General features: G+C 49.5%; 1 pseudogene; it reads left to right on the top strand.

Annotated features, from left to right (window-relative positions):
* The first annotated feature begins 2,170 nt into the window (after positions 1-2,170).
* LOC144144137 (S-phase kinase-associated protein 1 pseudogene) lies at positions 2,171-7,554 on the top strand (annotated as a pseudogene).
* Positions 7,555-19,669: the final 12,115 nt, after the last annotated feature.

Genomic DNA, 19,669 nt, shown 5'->3' with positions numbered 1-19,669 from the left:
GAAGTCTATTACTACTACTGCCGCTCCATTGCCGCCGCTTCTCGTGAAGAGATGGTTGCTTTAGGCAACATTTCGTTTCCTAGACGTTACAGCATTCGGACTTCCTGCAAGTACATACCACCGAATACAGATTCGCTTTGAATACAAGCCACATTGTGACATCCGTTTGACCAGACGCTAAACACGACCCTCCAAGGCTTTCAGGTATAGTCCGTGCTTTTAACTGGAAGAGCCTCGGTTCGACCGCAGGCAATCTTAAGTGTGTTTTTCAGTCGTCAATCTTGAATGTAAAGGCGTATTAAGCCATTTGTACACACATCTCTTTTAATAAGGTGGGGGGTTAGGTATCCTTCACGTTGCTTCAAAGGAAAAGAATAGATTATCAGGCTTTTTGTTTGAAGCTTTTCCCCGTCCCGGTATGTGCCTGTCGGGTCCTCTTTAGTAAATGGAATGCGGGTGCTTTTGGAGCATCCGATGTCCCTTATCGTGCTCACAGAGCATACGAAACATTTTGTTTCTTTTCCACAACCCGCTCTAGCACAAAATCTTCCCCACCCAATACTCCCCTCAGTGCATCTTCTGCCCCACACCAGGAGCACTATACCACATAATATCGGCATGCCCGAGCATCTCAGGCCTCGCTCCCAATCCCAACCCTACCCCTTCACAGTGGGTGGCGACGCTGACCAGCTCCGATCCCTGTAGGGCACGGAAGGCCGGCTACAGCCAGGGAGTCCTGGAATGAGGGCACCCCTCACTGGTCCGGAGTGACTGCACTCAACGGATGGGAAATAAAGTTTTTACTCCTCCTCCTCCTCCTCGGCCCGCGAATGTCTGTAAAGAAACAAAGTTATTTGTAATTTTATTAAAGCCCATTTATGAGCGACTAATTTTCTCGGACACTAAGGAAGCCACAAATATAGGCTAATTCGGCCTCTCATCTTCTCATGTTCATTGTTCTCAAGTTCCTATTTTTCTTCGTAAAAAATAAATCAAACGAAGCTAAAAACACCTGCCGAAGCACAACCAACGCTTAAGCCGTGGCCAATCCTCTCTTGTGCGCACTTGCCAACCCATCGAGGGCAATTTCATCATCGTCATCATCGGTAATCGCAGAGGAGACCAGACTCGTCACGCCGAAGACAGCTGTTCGCCTAAGCTCGAGTCCGACTGCATTCAGTACCGGTATGCCCCATTTTGCCATACTCACTGTGATGGTCGCAGTCAATGTAGCTGTCCATAATTTCCCATGTTGATTACGGCTAAGCTGCGGATGCGTATTTCGTGCAAATGAATCTCTTCAACCACTGGCGCACGCATAGGGGTGTGAAGGAGCCATGGCACCGGCTCCCTGCGAAGTTATCCCGCGGGGCAGGTGGGGGGGGGGGGGGGGTAAAGTCAGCCATTTTACTTACCGCGGTCGCTCAGTGGCTAAGGCATTGTGCTGCTGAGAACAAGCACTCGGGTTAGATTCCGGACCGCGCCGGCCGCTTTTCTAATAGCGGCGAAACGCAAAAAACGTCCGTGTGTTCGAGATTTTGGTTCACGCTAAGATCCCCAGGTGGCCAAAATTAATCCGGAGCCCTCCATTACGGCGCGCTTCATCGCCTGTGTAGCGTCGGCGCGTTAAACCCATTTACCAAATCAAACGATCAGCCATTTAGCAACATTACTAAGGGATGGGGGGAGGGGGTATTTCAAAAAAGGAAGAAACAATAGGAAAGTTATGTTGCGATGGACACCATCACGAGTATTTTTACTTTGAGCTGAGTAACGTTTTTCACTTTGCCCTTGTGCTTTTCTTGCTTTGTTTTTTCTTACATTTCCGCCTTTCATTGTGGGTGCCTTTTTTTGTGGGTGAGGGCGCCTGCCCTCCACCTAATGAAATAATGCTTCATCGCTGGCCACGAGTCATTTCGGCAGTTCAGTTCTCAACAGAACGCGTTCGCATAACTCAGACCGTAAAATACAACCGCTGTGACTGTACTGCCTGTTTCATTTTCTAACAGCTAAAGGCAGCACACAGGGCTCACGCCTGTATAGATGTTGTCTTAGGTCGTTCTTGCTTTGGGGCATTACAAAAAAGCGCCGGTAAATACTACATCAAAAAGGTTAGGTCTTTGAACGCTCAACCTATTTCACGGAATCACTCGCAGCGCCTTCTTTTGGGATGCCGTACATCAAGCTTCAAGGTTCCGACGGAGGCGTTTTCAACGTCGACGTGAACATTGCGAAAACATGCGCTACCCTCAAGATCATGCTGGAAGACTTAGGAACAGATGAAGACGACGGCGAAGCGGTGGAACTGCCGAACGTGAAGAGCGAAATATTGAGTAAGGTCATCGAATGGGCCACCCACCACAAGGACGACGCGCCACGACCCGAAGACGACGACGAGTCGCCGACTCAAATCTCCGCTTGGGACAAGCAGTTCCTGGACGTGGACAAGAGCACTCTGTTCGACCTCATGCTTGCGGCCAACTACCTGCATCTTCCGAGCCTGCTGGACGCCGCCTCCAAGATGGTTGCGGACATGATGAAGGGAAAAACAGTGGCCGAGATCCGCGCCACCTTCAACATCATCAACGACTTCCCCGTGCATCCAGCAGAGTTGGCGGCGAAGAGACGAAAACTAGAGGACGCCTTCGGATGCTAAGTGAGGACATCGTTTCTTGTCCAAATGTCATTAAAAGTACAAAAAAAATTTTCTGGCTACGTATTTTAAGCACTAAGTTGAGTTGCTCGTATTTAGAGCACAACAAAACACCTCAGATAGAATGGAACGTTTTTAATTGCACCTAACTAGTCAACGGCGTCATCACACTAATTCTATCGAAAAACGGCACCTCTGAAGATTTTGGCAAATGATGATCATCCATAAGCTTCATGCTACAATTACGCTGCCTAAGGAATTCCAACACCTATGCGCCTTATAAGCAAGCGCACTGCGTGTTTTGTCAGACATCTTCACGGAGACAACACCCATACAATAAGCATCTCAGCCAGTGCACAAGACTAAGATTGAAACCGTTGGATGGTTTAGGGTCGAATGGTCGTCGAAGCAGGCTTCCTAAATTTCCGGGCGCAGATATGCGGCTACAACGCCAAGGGACGTCGCTATAGTTGCTGAGTCGATGTTTTCATCAGGACGAGCATTTTCACGTAGGAAGTCGGTAAGTTTCACTCTAAAGCTCTTGGCGCGGAGTCATTTTGCCCTTTGAGGCGGTCCATCCTTGCTCGCCACTCGGTTCTGCACGCTACCGCGCGGCTAAGTGAGTCTCCGTCACGAGCTAGAAAACGTACGAAATAGCCTACCTATAAAACTACGCCGTCGTCTCGACGCCGGTTCACACCTGTTTGTGGTCAATGAGGCAGCACACAACAAACAACGAGAAATTACTGTACGGGCTGCGTATTTGACAAACCTGCCGCCGTGAGGCACCACACATTCGTCTCCTCGAATCTTATCGAACAAATAAAGAGTGTGTTGGTAAGCGAACGGAAACCGACCAATACGATGCCAAACAATCCTGTGCATTCGACCAGAATGCGCTGAAAAGACCTAAGAGAAGGCGTTGCAACAAAATAATGTGTGGAGTTCGTTTTTACGAAAAAAATTAAAAACCACTGGGTCTCAAACCCAGGCCTTTGGCGTGGTAACCGAAGACTCTTCCCATAGGCCAATGAAGCCGAACAGCGAAGCATCTTTAGAAAAGTTCCTTAAAAAATAAGAAACAGTGTTCCAAGTGTACCAGTATATTGGTGGTGCGTCTGGCCGCACGGTTTGTCAATAACGCATCTGGGCTTGTGGCCTTCTTGTCCCCTACCACGGTGCCAGGTCAGCCAGGGAGCAGTTGACCGTGTACCATGGCATAACTGGGCTTAGCAGACCGGCTCCTTGGTCTGCTAAACACTACTGCATGGCCTGCCGAGTACTTCTGCAACGCATTCACCCCTTCCAATTCCCCTCCCAGAATTGTTCACGCTGTGAAAACCCAGCTATACTTATTCACTCAATGTTGGTTGCCCCCAAGGTTCCTTTCCCTCCGTAGTTAATCAAGAACAGTGAGGAACGCTAGGCAGCTCGTGTCCAGAAGTCTACGCACTTAGCTGGTCACCCGCGCTGCCAACGTCGCCGCGGGCCCAAGCCCATGGCCGGCCAGCTCCCTAAAACAGTTTAAGGATCAACAAAGGGGCATTTTCTCTCACAGTGTAGTACGAGTAGTTGTGGCCTCACGATTGGCACACACCCAATTAGGGAATCGGCAAATGATCACTTGTTGGAGAAAGAGAAAACAGGGTTTTTATCTCAAAGACATTTAGGGCGATTTAAAGCATACTGAAACCAAAGAGGAGATGGTAGAAGTAAAAAAAAAATACGGCGCATGCCTGCAAGTTTCTAAGTATGGGACGTTCTGTTCACCTGCTCTTGACCTTTCTTTTCAAATTGCGGCCGCACTCGTCACCGCTTGACGAACTCTCGAGAACAGCACCCTGCGAAGTTCGGCCCGCTAACGTGTGAGCTACTTCACTTCGATAGAAGTGGCGCCAGCGATATGAAAAATAACTGACAGCGTCCTTTTAAAGCAGCACTGACACGAAAGTTTTATGTTACACTTTTATTGCTTTTATAGATGCTTAATGGTCTGGCGAACCTGAAACAGCACTTCAAATACTTCAGCGCGCGATGGTTAATTACATTGAATGGCCTGAAAATCGTTTGTTTCAAATTCCCGCGCTTTCACCCCCACGGCGCATATGACAGAATCCCGGCCTGACCTCACCGCTTTGTGCGGACGTCACCGGCGCCCGCTTGAGAGGGTGTTGCGCCCGCTCGCCGCTCGTGGGGCCGCGCGCGTGAAGTGACGTCACGAGTTTTTGACGAGCACCGTCGCGTCACTTCTTTTTCCTCTCCTGGAGTGATGACACACTGATGTCCATTTGCTGAGTGCCGCTCCGCGCGCTGCTCCGTCGGCGCGATGAATGAGATCCAATTGAAGTACGCTCTTCGCGTCGCAGGCCGCTCATATTTCAGCCAGGGTATTCTGTTGAGCGAAGGAAGCGCAGTGTGCAATAATATTAACGCCGAAAATTGGTATCAGTGCTCCTTTAAAGACGAAAGTCATTTCTGGGCTACCTAAACTCGGAAAGTTAGATTCATCTGGCTGTAAGTATGTCTGCCTGTCTGTCTGTTCCTCTATTTAGCCTTTCGGCCAAAAGGTAAAAGAATACTTGAACTACAGTATACTTGAACCGCCTTCCCCTCAGCTTGAGTCCGGCACCAGATGGTATTAGCAGTACGAAGATTTTGAAAATGAGCGCTCACATGTTGGCCGCTCTATTATTGCGAATTTTTTAACAGTCATAAGACCAAAGTAGCATACCCGGTGATTGGAAAAACGCGCATGTAAAATCTGTGCTAATGGAGGGGATAGAACTATATCCAAACAATCTTTGACTCATTTCCCTAACTTCAGTTCACTGAAATATACGGGAATATGTTATATTCACCCAAGTCATGGCGCATTTAAGTGTAAGTAATCTACTATTGAAAAATCAACATAGGTTAAGATACAAGCGACCATTGCAAACCCAACTGTTCGAACTGGTACCCGACCTTCATATATCTATTCCCATGTCCCTTTACACAGACGCAATAGTCATAGATTTTTTAAAGCTTTTGATCGCGTGCCCCACAGTCGACTTCTTATCATACACGCAATTGCCCGGCCTGAATTTTTTTCTTCCAGCCACTTCATTGACTAGGAGACTAGCTTGTCTGTTGTAAATAAAGAAGCAGTAAAGGCACAAATACCGGACCCTTTCTGGAACGATAATTTTGGGAATTTTAATGCTACTTGATATGCTGTCCTGATACTGATGCTTAGTTCTTGCTCATGATGATTGCCGGTATGAGCCTAATCGATTATGGTTTCTTAATTCCTGCTCCTCTCAGGCTGGGCGGTTTATATTGTGGACGAAATGGTTAAACAATTTGTGTATTCAGCGATCAGGAGGTCGGTGCCGCCGTTTTTCAGTGGAGTCATACTCAAAATTTAAGTGACGGTCTTTTGGAATACCATTTTTACCAACTTTTGTGCGATTTTTTAGCTTGGCGTTGTGCCACCCAACGCTGGAAGTTCGAAAGGTAATGTAAAACCAAATGGTGTAAACGGTGAAATTGTTTGTGGGAAACTTGCATGTACAGAAGACGTACACGAACATATATTTCAGTGGTTAATGTAAAGTTGAACACACCTAGGCAGGTTCACAACTGCATATTGTCACAGACTTTGGCCACCTTCCCGAGGAACTTACACGGAGCATAACCGCACATTCATGTGGCCAATTTCTCTCTATCTGGGCATGTGCTCTGGTGGAAAGACGCTGGTCAATGACCAACGGAATGAAGAGAAGGCAGACGAAGTCGGAGTCCCCGCTCGACTGGGTTCGCGCCACCAACCCGCCTCGGTCCCGGTGACTACGGTGTCTTTTGTAAATACACCTTCTTCCTGACAACCTATCTCTGCGTTGTCACGTGAGATATTTGGTGGAGGTGCTGGACTTCCCGCTTCCTGTACCTCTTGCCAGCGAGGTTTCATACCAACACCGAACTTCGGAGTGGGCGCAACGGTCGCGGACACGCGATGCCTACCAATGAGCCCGGATCTTTTTCACCGTTCATCGTTGTGTCCCACCCTCGGGACCCCGGCGACTTCACTGTGACGGACGACGCTGATGTAGAAGATTGGCTCCGCATGTTCGAACGTGTGACTGCTTACAACAAATGGGACGACACGCTCAAGCTCGCCAACGCTGCTTTTTGCCTTAAACAAACGGCTGAGAAATGGCTTCAAACGCATGAAGCGAGACTAACCAGTTGGGATGTTTTCAAAGAAGAGCTTCGAAAGGTGTTCGGGAAGCCCGTTGTTCGCCAGCTTGCAGCAAAGCAAGAGCTCTCAACACGTGCTCAAACATCTACTGAATGTTACGTCACCGACATCCACGACGTTTTGGCCCAATGCTCCAAAGTTAACGCAGGAATGTCGGAAACGGACAAGGGTGACCCTATCCTCAAGGGCATCGCCGACGGCGCTTTTCACCTGCTCATTTGTAAGGATTGCGCCACTGTTGATTCCATCATCACGGAGTGTCGGCGATTTGAGCAGACCAAGGAACGCCGTATAGCTCACCAATTTGCCCGCTCGACTGGGTTCGCACCACCAACCGCCTCTGTCCCGGTGACTACGGTGTCTTTTGTAAATACACCTTCCTGACAACCTATCTCTGCGTTGTCACGGGACAATATGGTTGCTCCGCCACATCATGACCATGACCGGAATAAGAACTCGGTCGCGAGAGTGGCATTCTTCTGCCTTAGTCTGGTATAAAAATATATATAGTCCCTACACATGGAACTACATCGAAAGTATTCTTGGCACGAGTGCTCGTGGGTTGCGCATGTGCAGGGCAGAGTGCGTATTTGGCTGGCTGCCTGACTGGCTGGTTGTCCGGCTGCCTGGCCGGCTGGTTGGCCGCTGGCTGGGCGGCTAGCTGGCTGTGAAAGCTGGCTAAACAGTTAAAGACGAACGGTTAGACAAAAGCTAACTGGGTAAACTGTGTATTTAGTGGTCGGGGGGTCGGTGCGGCCTTTTCTCAGTAGAGTCACTTAAAAATTTAAGTGACTCTCTTTTGGAATACCATTGTTAGCAATTCTTGAGCGATTTCGTAACTTGTTGGCGTTGTGCCCCCTATCGCTGGAAGTTGGAAAGGTAATGCAAAACCTAATGGATCGAACGCTGAAATTGTTTGTGAGAAACTTGCATGTAGAAAAGACGTACACGAACATATATTTGAGTGTTTAATGTAAAGTTTAACACACCTAGGCAGGTTCACAAGTACATACGGCTGCTCAGCCACATTCTGAACAGGACTCAGCCGCTGAAGAACTCCGTCGTAAGAGGGAAACTCTCCCTCCTTAGTATGGTATACATATATATATATATAGTTCCTGCACATAGTACTACATTGCAAGAACGGTTAGCACAAGTGCTCGTGCTGTGCTCGCACTTGCGCGGCAAAGCCGCACTATAGTGCGGCTTTGATTGCCTGGCTGGCTGGCTGGCTCGCTGGCTGGCCGCAAGATGGCTGGCCGGCTGGCTAGCTGGCTGTGCAAGCTAGCTTCACAGGGTAGCTTCCACGGCACGCTCTCGAGATGCATCCCGGAATTACCAGCAAATTCAGGGGTCATGTAGTTCCTTACAGTTGTTATTCGGCAACACATGGAATCTGTGACGTCACGCAACTATTGTAGCTCAGGTCTCTACCATTCTTCAGCAAACAGAGGTGCGGGGATATGGGGAGTGCTGGATTCCTGCCTTCGAATGAAGGCGTTCCGCCAATGCGAAGAACCGACCCGCAGGGGTGTAGACGTTCACGTCTATGCCCCTGTGGCCACCGACAGATCACTGGTGGTTCGAAGCATAGGAATCTGAGCATGTCGAGTCTAGTGTACGCTCTTTAGGAAACTTCATTGAGGCGGACGCATGTTTGCACTCGAGTAAACTTCAATCGGGGATGACTTCAAACCCCTAAAGAACGTTTGGAGTTCCTTCTCGTTCCATCGTCGCTTGGAGTTCCTTCTCGGGTTCGGGCTGCTGCTTGCCGAACAAAAGAACTTTTAATCGTCAACCAAGCCTTCTTGCCAGAGCCGCTCAACATATACATGTGCTGAACAAGTAACTAAATAGGGAAGTCGTTGTCTGGATGTTGACTATGTCTGTTGGCGCACCCTTGTGAATACGGGTCTAATTGCGACTACTATCACGCCACTACAGCATTACACAGTTGAGGCAGCACGATGCGATGAAAACGGCGAGCCACAGAAACATACATATATATTGAGAACACAAGTCAGGAGCTGGCGGGCCAGCGGCAGCTATGCCCAGCCGAAGCCTCGGAGTTCCTTGGAGCACTTGGCTGCACGCGCCACGGGCCTCGCGCAGCGAGCCTCAGAATGGTTCTTTGTCGTCTTCGGCAGTGCTGCTACAGGAGGCCCTCCCCCAAGTAGCGGAGCCGTGGAGTAAGCTTGAAGGATACCACTGGGGGCCGTGTTGTGGATTGTGGCGGCTGTTGCGACTGGGGTGGCTGGGGAGGGTGAACCGAATTTAGTCCGTCGTATTGGTTTCGGCACCGCGTCACGGCGGACAAAATCGTAGGGCGACGTCGCCAGCTCGATGGGCCCATGGGGATCCGCACGTTGTTGGCAACGTGGTGCGGGTGCACGAACTGAGCGAAACGAATCTCGCAGTTTGGTCACTTAGTCGGTGGGATCAGGGCACGGTGGTGATGCTGAAACAGTTAAAAACACTCCTGGCAGGCGTAGCGGGGCACCAAAGACCATCTCTGCGGGCGTGCAGTGTAGATCCTGCTTCAAAGTAGCCCGAAGACTCAGCAGAACCAACGGAAGGGAGCTGGACCAATGGGTAGCGTCCGTGCCCTGAGTGCAGTCTTGAGGGAGCGGTGAAACGTTCAACGAGCCCGTCGGCGATGGGTGGTACGCTGTGGTGCGGATGCGGGAAGTGCCAAGAAGGGCTAGCAGGTTGTTGAAGAGTGCCGACTCAAACTGGCGACCTCGGTCGGTGGTGATAGTTGATGGGACACCATAGCAGGAAACCCAGCCCGCAACGAATGCGTTGGCGATGGTTTGACTACGCCTGTCGGGAAAAGGAAACGTCTCGGGCCAACGCGTGGAACGATCGACGCAAGTTAGTAGGTAGGTGTTCCCTTTTGAAGGAGGCCAGGGCCCCAAAATATCTACGTGCACCTTATCGAATCGCTCAGGTGGTGCCGTACACGAACCGAAAGGGGCCTTGGTGCGTCGGTTATCTTTGACTTCTGGCATACGAGACAGCAGCGCGTCCCCTCGTGTACGTCCTTATTGACGGCCGGCCAAACGAAACGCTTCGTCAGAAGGCGTTGCGTGGTTCGTATTCCAGGGTGCGATAGTCAGTGGAAGGCATCGAAAACAATGCGTCGGAAATTCGCCGGGGTGATTGGGCGCAAGGAGGGCGTGAAAACGCCGCAAAGCACTGGAACAGCACACGATGGAGTGGGTGCCTCGCGAAGGTGCAGCGTGTCCGGATTTTCGCAAAGCGCTATTATTTCGCCGTCATCTCGCTGCGCTGATGCCAGTGAGGTGAAGTCAATGTCCGCTGACTTGTGGGAACTGGACATAGAAGCGGTGACACGTGAGAGCGCATCCGCGGCAGTGTTGTCCTGCCCTTGCACGTGCCGTATGTCAGTTGTGAATTCTGCGACAAAGGACAGGTGGCGGGCTTCACGAGGTGAACGTTTAGTGGAGCTCGACCGGATGGCGAAGGTCAGAGGTTTGTGGTCCGTCTGGATGTGAACTCTCGACCCTCCAAAAAGTGCCGGAAGTGACGTACAGCCATGTACACTGCAAGAAGTTCTCTTCCGAAAGTGCTGTAGCGTGACTCCGCGGGTGACATCTTGCGGGAAAAGGAAGCAAAGGGCTGCCAGGCATTGTCCACAAACTGTTGCAGGGCAGCTGCGACTGCTGCGTCAGATGCATCAGTCACTAGGACCAGCACGAGAAGGGTTGCCTGGGACATCTTGGTATTGACATTCTCGAAAGCGGTTAGTGCTTCTGTAGAACAAGTGAGTGGAGGTGCTTTTGGTTTGTTTCCCTTGAGCATGTCTGTCCACGTCTGGAAGAATGCGGCGGAGTTCGGGATGAAATGGCGGTAAAAATTTAGGAGGCCGAGAAACTCGCGGAGCTTGCGCATGGAAGATGGCTGCGGAAAGTCTTGGATGGCTTGTACTTTTGCAGGCGAGAGGCGAATGCCATTCTTGTCTACATAGTGACCGATGAAGTCCAGCTTGTGAACACCGAACTAGCACTTGGTTGTATTTACGATAATGCCATATTCGGCAAGGCGACTGAAGAGCTGGCGAAGGTGGTGAATGCGTTGTTCTGCGTCCCTACAGAACACAAGCAAGTCATCGATATAAGCGAAGCAGAAAGCTAATCCTCGGATGCCGGTGTCAATGAAGCGTTGGAAAGTTTGATTAGCCGAAAGGCATGCACACGTACTCAAAAAGTCCGGACGGCGTGATGACTGCTGTTTTCGGAATATCCGCCGGCTCCACAGGAATCTGATGGTAGGCCTTAACAAGGTCGATCTTAGAGAAAGCCGTCGCCCCATGCAGTGGTGCTGAGAAGTCTGTGATGTGCGGAAGGGGGTAACGATCAGGAACAGTGGCGTTGTTGAGACACCGGTAGTATCCACAGGGACGCCAGTCTCCAGGTGATGGCTTTGGCGCCATGTGCAGCGGGTACGTGCAGCGGGGGATGAAAACGCCGAGCCACAGAAACATGTTATATTTAGAGCACAAATGAGGAGCTGACGGGCCAGTGGCAGCTGTGCCTGGCCGAACGCTCGGAGTTCCTGGGAGCACTTGGCTGCACGCGCCACGGGGCTCGCGCAGCGAGCCTCAGAGTGGTTCTTCGTCGTCTTGGGCAGTGCTGCTACACAGTGTTTTTACACTGTAGCTGTTCTATGGCTGAGCTTCACGCCATTCGGCTGTGGTATCGAGTTAAGGCCATTGCGGAGCAGGTCTTTCCGCCAAAAAAAGTCCGGTTCTCTGTACAAAAAAAATGTAAAACACTTAAAAAGAGTACTGGAGCTTTGTTAGTTTACTACGATTTGCGTTCGGAACTTTCTTTGCAATATTGACACAGACGCTTGAGAAAGGCACATCATCATCATAACCATCATTATAATCATCAGTAAGTCCTAAGAAGAACGGGACGCACCATTCACTCCGAGTTCGTTCAAAGAACAACAGAGCTGCAACCAGCTGAGCACGAGGTCGCGGGTTCGATTACCGGACGCGGCCGCCGCTTTTCTGATAAAGGCGAAAAGCAAAAACGCCCGTGTGTACGAGATTTCGGCGCACGTTGAAGATCCCCAGGTGGTCAAAATTAATCCGGAGCCCTCCACTACGGCGCGCCTCATCGCCTGCGTTGCGTCGGCGCGTTAAACCCTACAATCAGAGCTGCAACCAGAACAACGCAAAGCTCTTAAAATTTCACCCATTTCAAAGAAAATGAGCCCCCTCTACAACAAAGGTGGAATACAAGCAATAATGAACTATATAAGAAGCACATACGGGAAAAATCCAGATGCAGTATACACCGATGCCGCCATCAACCACCACGAAATATCATCAGCCGTAGTTGTGGATGCACGGGGCAAACTCCTGAACTTTCTCATAAGCAGAAAACAAACATCAAGAGGCTGAAACCACAGTCATACTACTCGCTGTAGGATGGGGAGAATATAAAAACAAAAACCTTGCCATCATCACTGACTCCACAAGAGCCATTATAAATCTAATATGCGGCCTTATTCCCACAGAAGCCAGGAAGATTCTACCAGCCGAACCAAAAGGCCAACATAGAATATTATGGAGCCCAGCCAGACGCGTAACCAGGAATTTTTTTCGGGGGGGGAGGGGGGGGCCGCGGTCGACCAAAAGATGGGACGGGGAAATATGTAGGCATGGCTTCTTGCGCGTTGTTTTTCAAATGAAGCTCGAAATAACTGACTTTAACATGCGATTTCGCTATGCTGAACGCTAACAGTAAAGCCCACCTTAAGGAGCTTAGATGATGCTGATGATGATAATGATGATGATGACCTAAATTCCCGTTCGCCGGTCTATGGGTAGGCCATGAGTGATTGGTTCGTCCGTAGAGCCGGCGGTTTTGGGGGCACGCGCTCGTGAGCGTGATCATAAGTTTGCCCATGAGTGGCGCGTGGTCCCCGAAGTTCGTCAGGTGGAAGTTAAGGCCAACACTGGGTGTTTACTATCAAGATTCGCGTGTTCTAGGTTTTCCTTTAGTAAAGGGACTAATAAGTTTTCGTTATCAGCTATGAAGTACAGTCGAGCACGATTTGAAGGTTGTCGCGCCAGCATCGAGCGGCCACGCGTGCCACCGTCCTACGGTTTCTTTTCGGAACCATAAAAATCAAGATTTCGCACTGTTCTCTCCCTTGTTGGCTGTTCCATACTACAACAATGGCCCGCACGACTGACTTGCCACCCTTTGGGCTTCAAGCTTTACATTCGTTGTTATCAAGCACCGTCTTGGTGGCCTTTTATGTACGCCGACGATAACGAAACTGGCATGGAAGATTTGCTAAAGCTGGTGTTCTGCCTGCTTCATTTAAAAGAGTAGCTTTCGCGCGATAACCTTCGAATCGCAGTGGACTGTACATGCGGCACATTCGTATATTATGGTGGTGAAGCTAGCAAACGTACGTCTTCGTCATTAAGTAATCGCCTTGTTGTTATTTTTTGTACTAGTAACGTAAACTTACGCTTAGCGGAACACCTTATTGCACTGCTGTGTGCTGTTAAATGTTGAGCTTGTTGCACGTTTCTTAAATTTCATTCTATTTCTATCCGTTAAATAGAACAGACATGGCTTCAGTAAAATTCCGGTTAAGCAAATACAGAATGCTGATTATAACCAAGAGGGAGGTCACGGAAACAATGGAATAGTGCCAGAAAGAAAAACCGGTTTTGCTGATGTGGAGGAATTACAAGATGGGCAGAGCAATGCTTTTCATGCAGCAGAAATATGGAACTGCAATAGTCAATGAAATGCGATGTCGGTAGAAAAATAAACATATCGAGGATTGATAGTTGACTGAACAAAACACAGTGACATGCTCGGTCGTGTGATTATACTTTGTGCCAGTGTTAAGACAAGGAATGACACGCTAAAGTCCAGACCGCACGTATGCGTATATGAGGTTATTTCTGGTTTTCCGCCATTTCCTGGCCGTGCTGTTCCGCCAGCGAAACAGCGGGACTGCCTTGATGGGCTCGCGGCAGGTTCCCGGCGCTGCTCGGTGTACCCGGCACGAAATGCAGCCGGGCTGTTTATGTTGACATTTACAGCATCTTGAGCAGGCACAGGGATCAGACGTTGACGTAGCCCTTGTTTTAAGCTTTATATGAGCAAGAATGTCCTTAAACTGCAGGTTCCGCGCCTGCAGGCGACTTCAGGCGGTTGTTCAGGCTAAACCGCACCCCAGCCTGGCACGAAACTTTTTTTTTTTGGGGGGGGGGGGCGGCAGGAGCACGGGCCCGGTATGCCTCCCCCCCCCCTGGCTACGACCCTGAGCCCAGCACAGGAAGGCCTTGAAGGAAATGAGAGAGCCGACTCCCTAGCGAGGCAAGTCAACAGCCGCAGGGAAACGGACCACTCTTACACCCTCCCTCCCTTCATGTCGCTTAATGAAAGGCTTTACACTCAACGGCAAGCGACAAAGACCATGCCCGCACCGCATCACACGTTAGACTCCAAAGAAGCACGAAACATAAGAAAACTACAAACCAACGTTTTCCCACACAAATCCAAACTGTCTCTCATGTTCCGAGAGAGATATAACGAAGAATGCAACAAATGCAAATTAAGAGCAGACTTATTATACACAGTCTGGAACTGCCCTATAAGTTGGCAACAGAACACCTACCAAACCTCTAGACAGTCCTGGGATTTAGCACTGTCCAGCTCGGACCTTTCGGCACAGCGTGAGCTGCTAGAGAGAGCCAAGCTGGGAGCCTTTGCTACTGGAGTCCTGGAAAGAGGACTTCACCCATAACTCTTTCCACATTCCCTTCTCCCTATTTTCAAAAAAGTTTACTCTCTCTTTCTCTCTCTCTCTCTTGTCTACGCCCAGTGCAGGGCAAAGGGCTCTCCCATGGATCTTGAATTATCCCGGTCCTGTGCTAACCGCGGCCAATTTATCCCCGCAAAATTCTTGATCTCATCTGCCGACCTCACTTTCTGCTCCCCCTGCCACTCTTGCCTTCTCTAGGGATCCACTCTGTTACCCTTAATCACCAACGGTTATCTTTCCTTGACAGTGCATGCCCAGCCCACACCCATTTCTTTCTAATTTCCACTATGTCCTTAACACACCTTTGTTCTCGGACCCACTAAGCTCTCTTCTTGTTCCTTAACGTTACACCTATCATCTCCCATTCCATTACTCGCTGAGTCGTCCTCAATGTAAGTTTAACCCGTTTTGTAATCCACCACGTTTCTCCCTCGTAGGTGAGTATGCTTAAGATGCAGCTGTTATAACTTTCCTCTTCAGGGACAGGGAAACCGCTGTACTCTCCCGAGGGTATTGAGCTTTACTTTAGTTTTCGCCATTTAGTATTCAGGCCCACGATTATACTATGCCTATCCAGTGTGGTAATCATGCTTTGAAACTCGTTCCCCGAGTACTCAGCAAGGCAACTTCATCAACAAATATGAGGTTACTGAGGTATTCTCTATTAACCCTTACGCCAACCTCTTCAAAACTCAATGTTCTTAACACCTCTTGTAAACGTGCTTTATAGGTGTTTTACTGCTGTCCTTATGGAGGACTATCGTAGCTGTTGACTTATTGTAGATATCCTCTAGTATTCTTAGGTAATGTTCATATACATCCTGATTCCACAATACCTGCATGACTGCTGAGGATTCGACCGAGAAAAATGCTTTCTCATATTCTATGAAGGCGATATATAGGGGTTCAGTATACTCCGCACATTTCTCTATTATCTGACTGATCGTGTGAATGTGGTCTATGTTTGAATAGCCTTTACGAAATCCTGCGTATTTATTAGGTTGACTGAAATCTAAGGTGGCTGAAATTCTGCTAGCGATTACCTTGCTATGTACCTTGTATCCGATTGACAGTAAGCTGAACGGCCTGTAATTTTTTAAGTCCTTCATGTCACCTTTCTTATGGGTTAGGGTGATGTTTGCCTTCTTCCAAGATTCCGGTGCACTCGCGGTCATTGGGAATTGCGTATACAGGTTTGCCACTTTTTCTAGTACAATGTGCCCGCCATCCTTCAAGAGGTCTCCTGTTATCTGATCCTTACAAGGTGCTTCAACCCCTTGCATTTCTTTCAACGCCTTCTTTACTTCTGTCGTTACTGATGCGGTGCCTACCTTCTCTGAACTACTACTTCATTCTGTATTATCCTTATTGTTACGGCTGCTGTACAGCTCTCTATATAACTTCCCGGCCACTGTGACTATTTTATCCCTATTTGTGAAGACATTGCCTTGGTTGTCTTTAAGTGGACACATCTGAATTTCCCCACGCCTAGACACCTCTTCACTGCTTTCAGGCTGCCTCCGTTCTGTACTGCACGCTCAGTTCTGTCCATGTACTTCCGTATGTAAGCTGTCTCACGCTTATTGATTCACTTCGAAAGCTCCGCTAGTTCTGTTCTGTCAGCTGGGGTGGAGCTGGCATGCTTTGCCATTTCGTAATTAAACCTTTCGTCTTCTGGGAAAGCTTACCAGTATACTTACTACCGATCTTACCTCCTAATTCTATTGTACGCTCCATGATAAAGCGTGCAAGATTGTTGCTCGCTTCCTTGGTCGTAAACTCTGCTTGCTTGGTTAGAGCGGAATATCGGTGCTGCAGCGCGATCCTGAATTCTTCAACTACCCGTCTTACTGTTAGCTCATTGATTCGCATCTTTCGTACTAGCTTGTTACGGTCCCTCCTAATCTTACACTGATTCGAGATCCGGGGGTGCAAAGTACATATAAGATGGCATTTATCACCACTTGACAAGCTAATAGGGCGTACGGTACAATGCAAGAACACGGTAATAAACTACACCCAAAACGTTCACAAATTTCGACGAATGCGACAAAAACTCTCAACTTCGAGTTTAGTTCAGGAAGAAACGGGTAATAAAAAGTGTCTTAACTGCTGTGGCGCACCCGATGCGAAACCATTCAAACAACCTCGTCGTCGCCGACGACTCGTAGCTCGGAGCCGTATCACCACATCGCACAATCGAGGCCGGCAATTCAACGGGTGGCGGTCGAGCAGCTCGTAGATAAAGATTGGAACTGCAGCCGGGCTGAGTTTCTGGGCGTTATAACGACTGCCTCAAGAACACAAAGCTACCGCACCATTGCAGGCAGCCTTCCGAACACTTTCTCCTTTCATTTCGCCATGCTTCGTCGCAAAATACGAACATCACATGCCCTTCTTCGTCTTCTGCCATTTTTGAAAGCAAAGCTTTACTAATTTTGTCCGGCGGTTTCACCTTCATGGAGTAAATGACCTACATTTGACCGCCGCTGCGGCGTACGTGACTCAACGAGCAAAGGTCTGCCATCAACAGCGTTTGCTAGCCGCCGCCAGTACAGGGTAGAGTTCCTATATAGCTCGCGCAGGGAGCTATATATATAGCTTCCTGCGGGAGCTATACAGAGGAACTCTAGTACAGGGTTGGCGCATGCGCCCTCTGCAGCTGGTTCACCGCCTTCCCACGTGACCTACTGCGTGGATGCGACTTTGTCCATGGATGATAGCGGCGCCGGGCCGTCTTCTCTTCTCTTTGATCATTGGGCGGGAGCTGGAGGCTTTAAGCCGCCGGCGAAAAGTGGCGTCTTATCACCCCTCGCACATCGCCAGGCGTGCTGCTTCACTGAAGGAATGCCAAGCCCGCGAAGCTAGCGTCAAAGCCGGAGAAGGAGCGATCCGTTTGGTTCGAAAAATGCCGAAACCGGAACCACACCTGTAGACACAGGCTTCCTTTGGACGAATAGTACACTAGTAACGCACCACGTTACGTACCACAGATATCTTGGAGCTGTAAGCTATCGACGTTGCGACTGTCTAAAAAGGATTGCATATTCGATGTTGCTACGATTACGAAATTCGCATCCAAACATCAAACCATTGTAGAATGGACGTGTCACGGTACTTTTACGAGCTGTTTATGGGATTTTAACTCAGTCGTACATCATATGTATATTGTAGGGTCACGTATGCAAGAGATATAGGTGTTGAGAATTCCTCCGTTCTCGGAAGGCGTGTCTAAAGTTTACACGTCGCTGACGGGGAAGAGCTCGGGAGGACTTTGGAGGCCCCGGATCAAGTAACCGAAGACGAGGATCGGAACGAAAAGCGGCCGCTGTTTACACCATGCGGCGCATCCGACACCATGCCACATACCACGGACGGTGCGGCGCCAGCGAGCGACGTGTGTTTATGTGTGTGCGCGGTTGCAGACGAACCGACGCCAACCATCGCCATTTGAGGCACCAAGACTCTCCTCTTTGTTCGTGCCCTTACCCTCTTTCAGTAGTGTATACCTGTGCGTATAATAAAACAGTTCTTCAAGTGAACCCCACTCGCATCGTTGCTTGGAGATCTCCTGCGCGCGCGGCACCAGCCGCCCCGTTAAGTTACGCGCAGTCGAGCGGGAACTCGCTAATATCTAAAGGCAAGTTCACGCCTGCGGTTTTCCGTACTGTTTTCGACAAAGAAAACACTACTCAACATTTTGGTGCCGAAACCCGGGAGAAGTCGACCAAGCGACACCGAGAGCATCATGGATCGACTCCAGAGAAAGCAAGCAGCAATTCGCAACAGCATCGACAAGACCCTTGCAACCGCCAACGAGCTACTGCAAGCGTCACCAGCAGCGATCGGTGAGCTGGAAGAATTGTTTGACTTGCTTATCCAACAATCTGAAGAGCTTAGAATAGCTAATGAGAACGTCGAAAAGAAGATAGACATCGACCAGCTTGATGAAGAATTGGCCAGCTGTAGTGCGTACAGCACAAAAATAAGCTCGATGAAAACAATCCTCAAAAGAGCTATCAAAATGGGAACAGCTAGCGACATTGCCCCGGCGGTTTCATCGCAAGTTAACACCAGTTCAACGAGCAACACACAGTCCTCGGCTCCCGCGTCAAGTACGACGTCGTTTCAATCACAGGAGGCAACCACCAGACTTCCGAAGCTCGAAATTGCAAAATTCAACGGAGACGTGCGCTCATGGCCGAAATTATGGAACGAATTCGAGTCGACAATCCACAAGAATTCAGCGCTTCCAGCCATTGACAAATTTAAGTATCTCTCAAGCTATCTGACAGGACGAGCTGCCTCTGCAATCGAAGGCCTTACGTTGACAGACAGAAACTACGAGATCGCGGTCAAAACCCTTTTGGAGAGGTTCGGCAAAGATGAAGTGATCATCGAGGATCATATGTCGCGGTTGCTGTCGATTCGACCCGTGCTGAACGTCGAGGAAACAGGGAGGCTGAGGATGCTGTACGATGAAATTCAGGCTGGTGTCCGAAGTTTGGAGGCGTTGGGGGTGCCTCCGAGCGGCTGCGGAGTGCTGCTGCTCACGGTCCTCCGAAAGAGCATTCCAAAGGAGCTTCGCTTGGAGTACTGTCGCAGGAAGACAGCTCGCAGTGATGGAACCGAGGATGAGCTACTGAGTTTTCTAGACTTCCTGCGAAATGAAACCGAGAGCAGAGAGAGAGCAGAGTACGGTACTTGTCGGTTTCAAGGGTCTCATTCGCCACGAAACAAACAGAACCGCATGGGAAACGACCAAAAGCAGGCATCGTCGTCAGTCCTGTAGGCGTTCGCGGATAAGAAGGAAAATGCATGCGCCTTTTGCAAAGCACGTGATCACCTGACAGCCGACTGCCAGGCGGGTGTTTCTCTCGAACAAAAGAGCAACATACTGAAACAAGAGAGACGTTGCTTCAAATGCACCAAACGAAACCATCGAGCAG

This window comes from Haemaphysalis longicornis, unplaced genomic scaffold (genome assembly GCF_048455015.1).
Source record: "Haemaphysalis longicornis isolate Haplotype H1 unplaced genomic scaffold, Haemaphysalis longicornis Haplotype H1 scaffold_63, whole genome shotgun sequence".
NCBI lineage: Eukaryota > Metazoa > Arthropoda > Arachnida > Ixodida > Ixodidae > Haemaphysalis > Haemaphysalis longicornis.
Note: the sequence above shows the minus strand (reverse complement) of the source record. Positions and strands in the feature narration are given on the sequence as shown.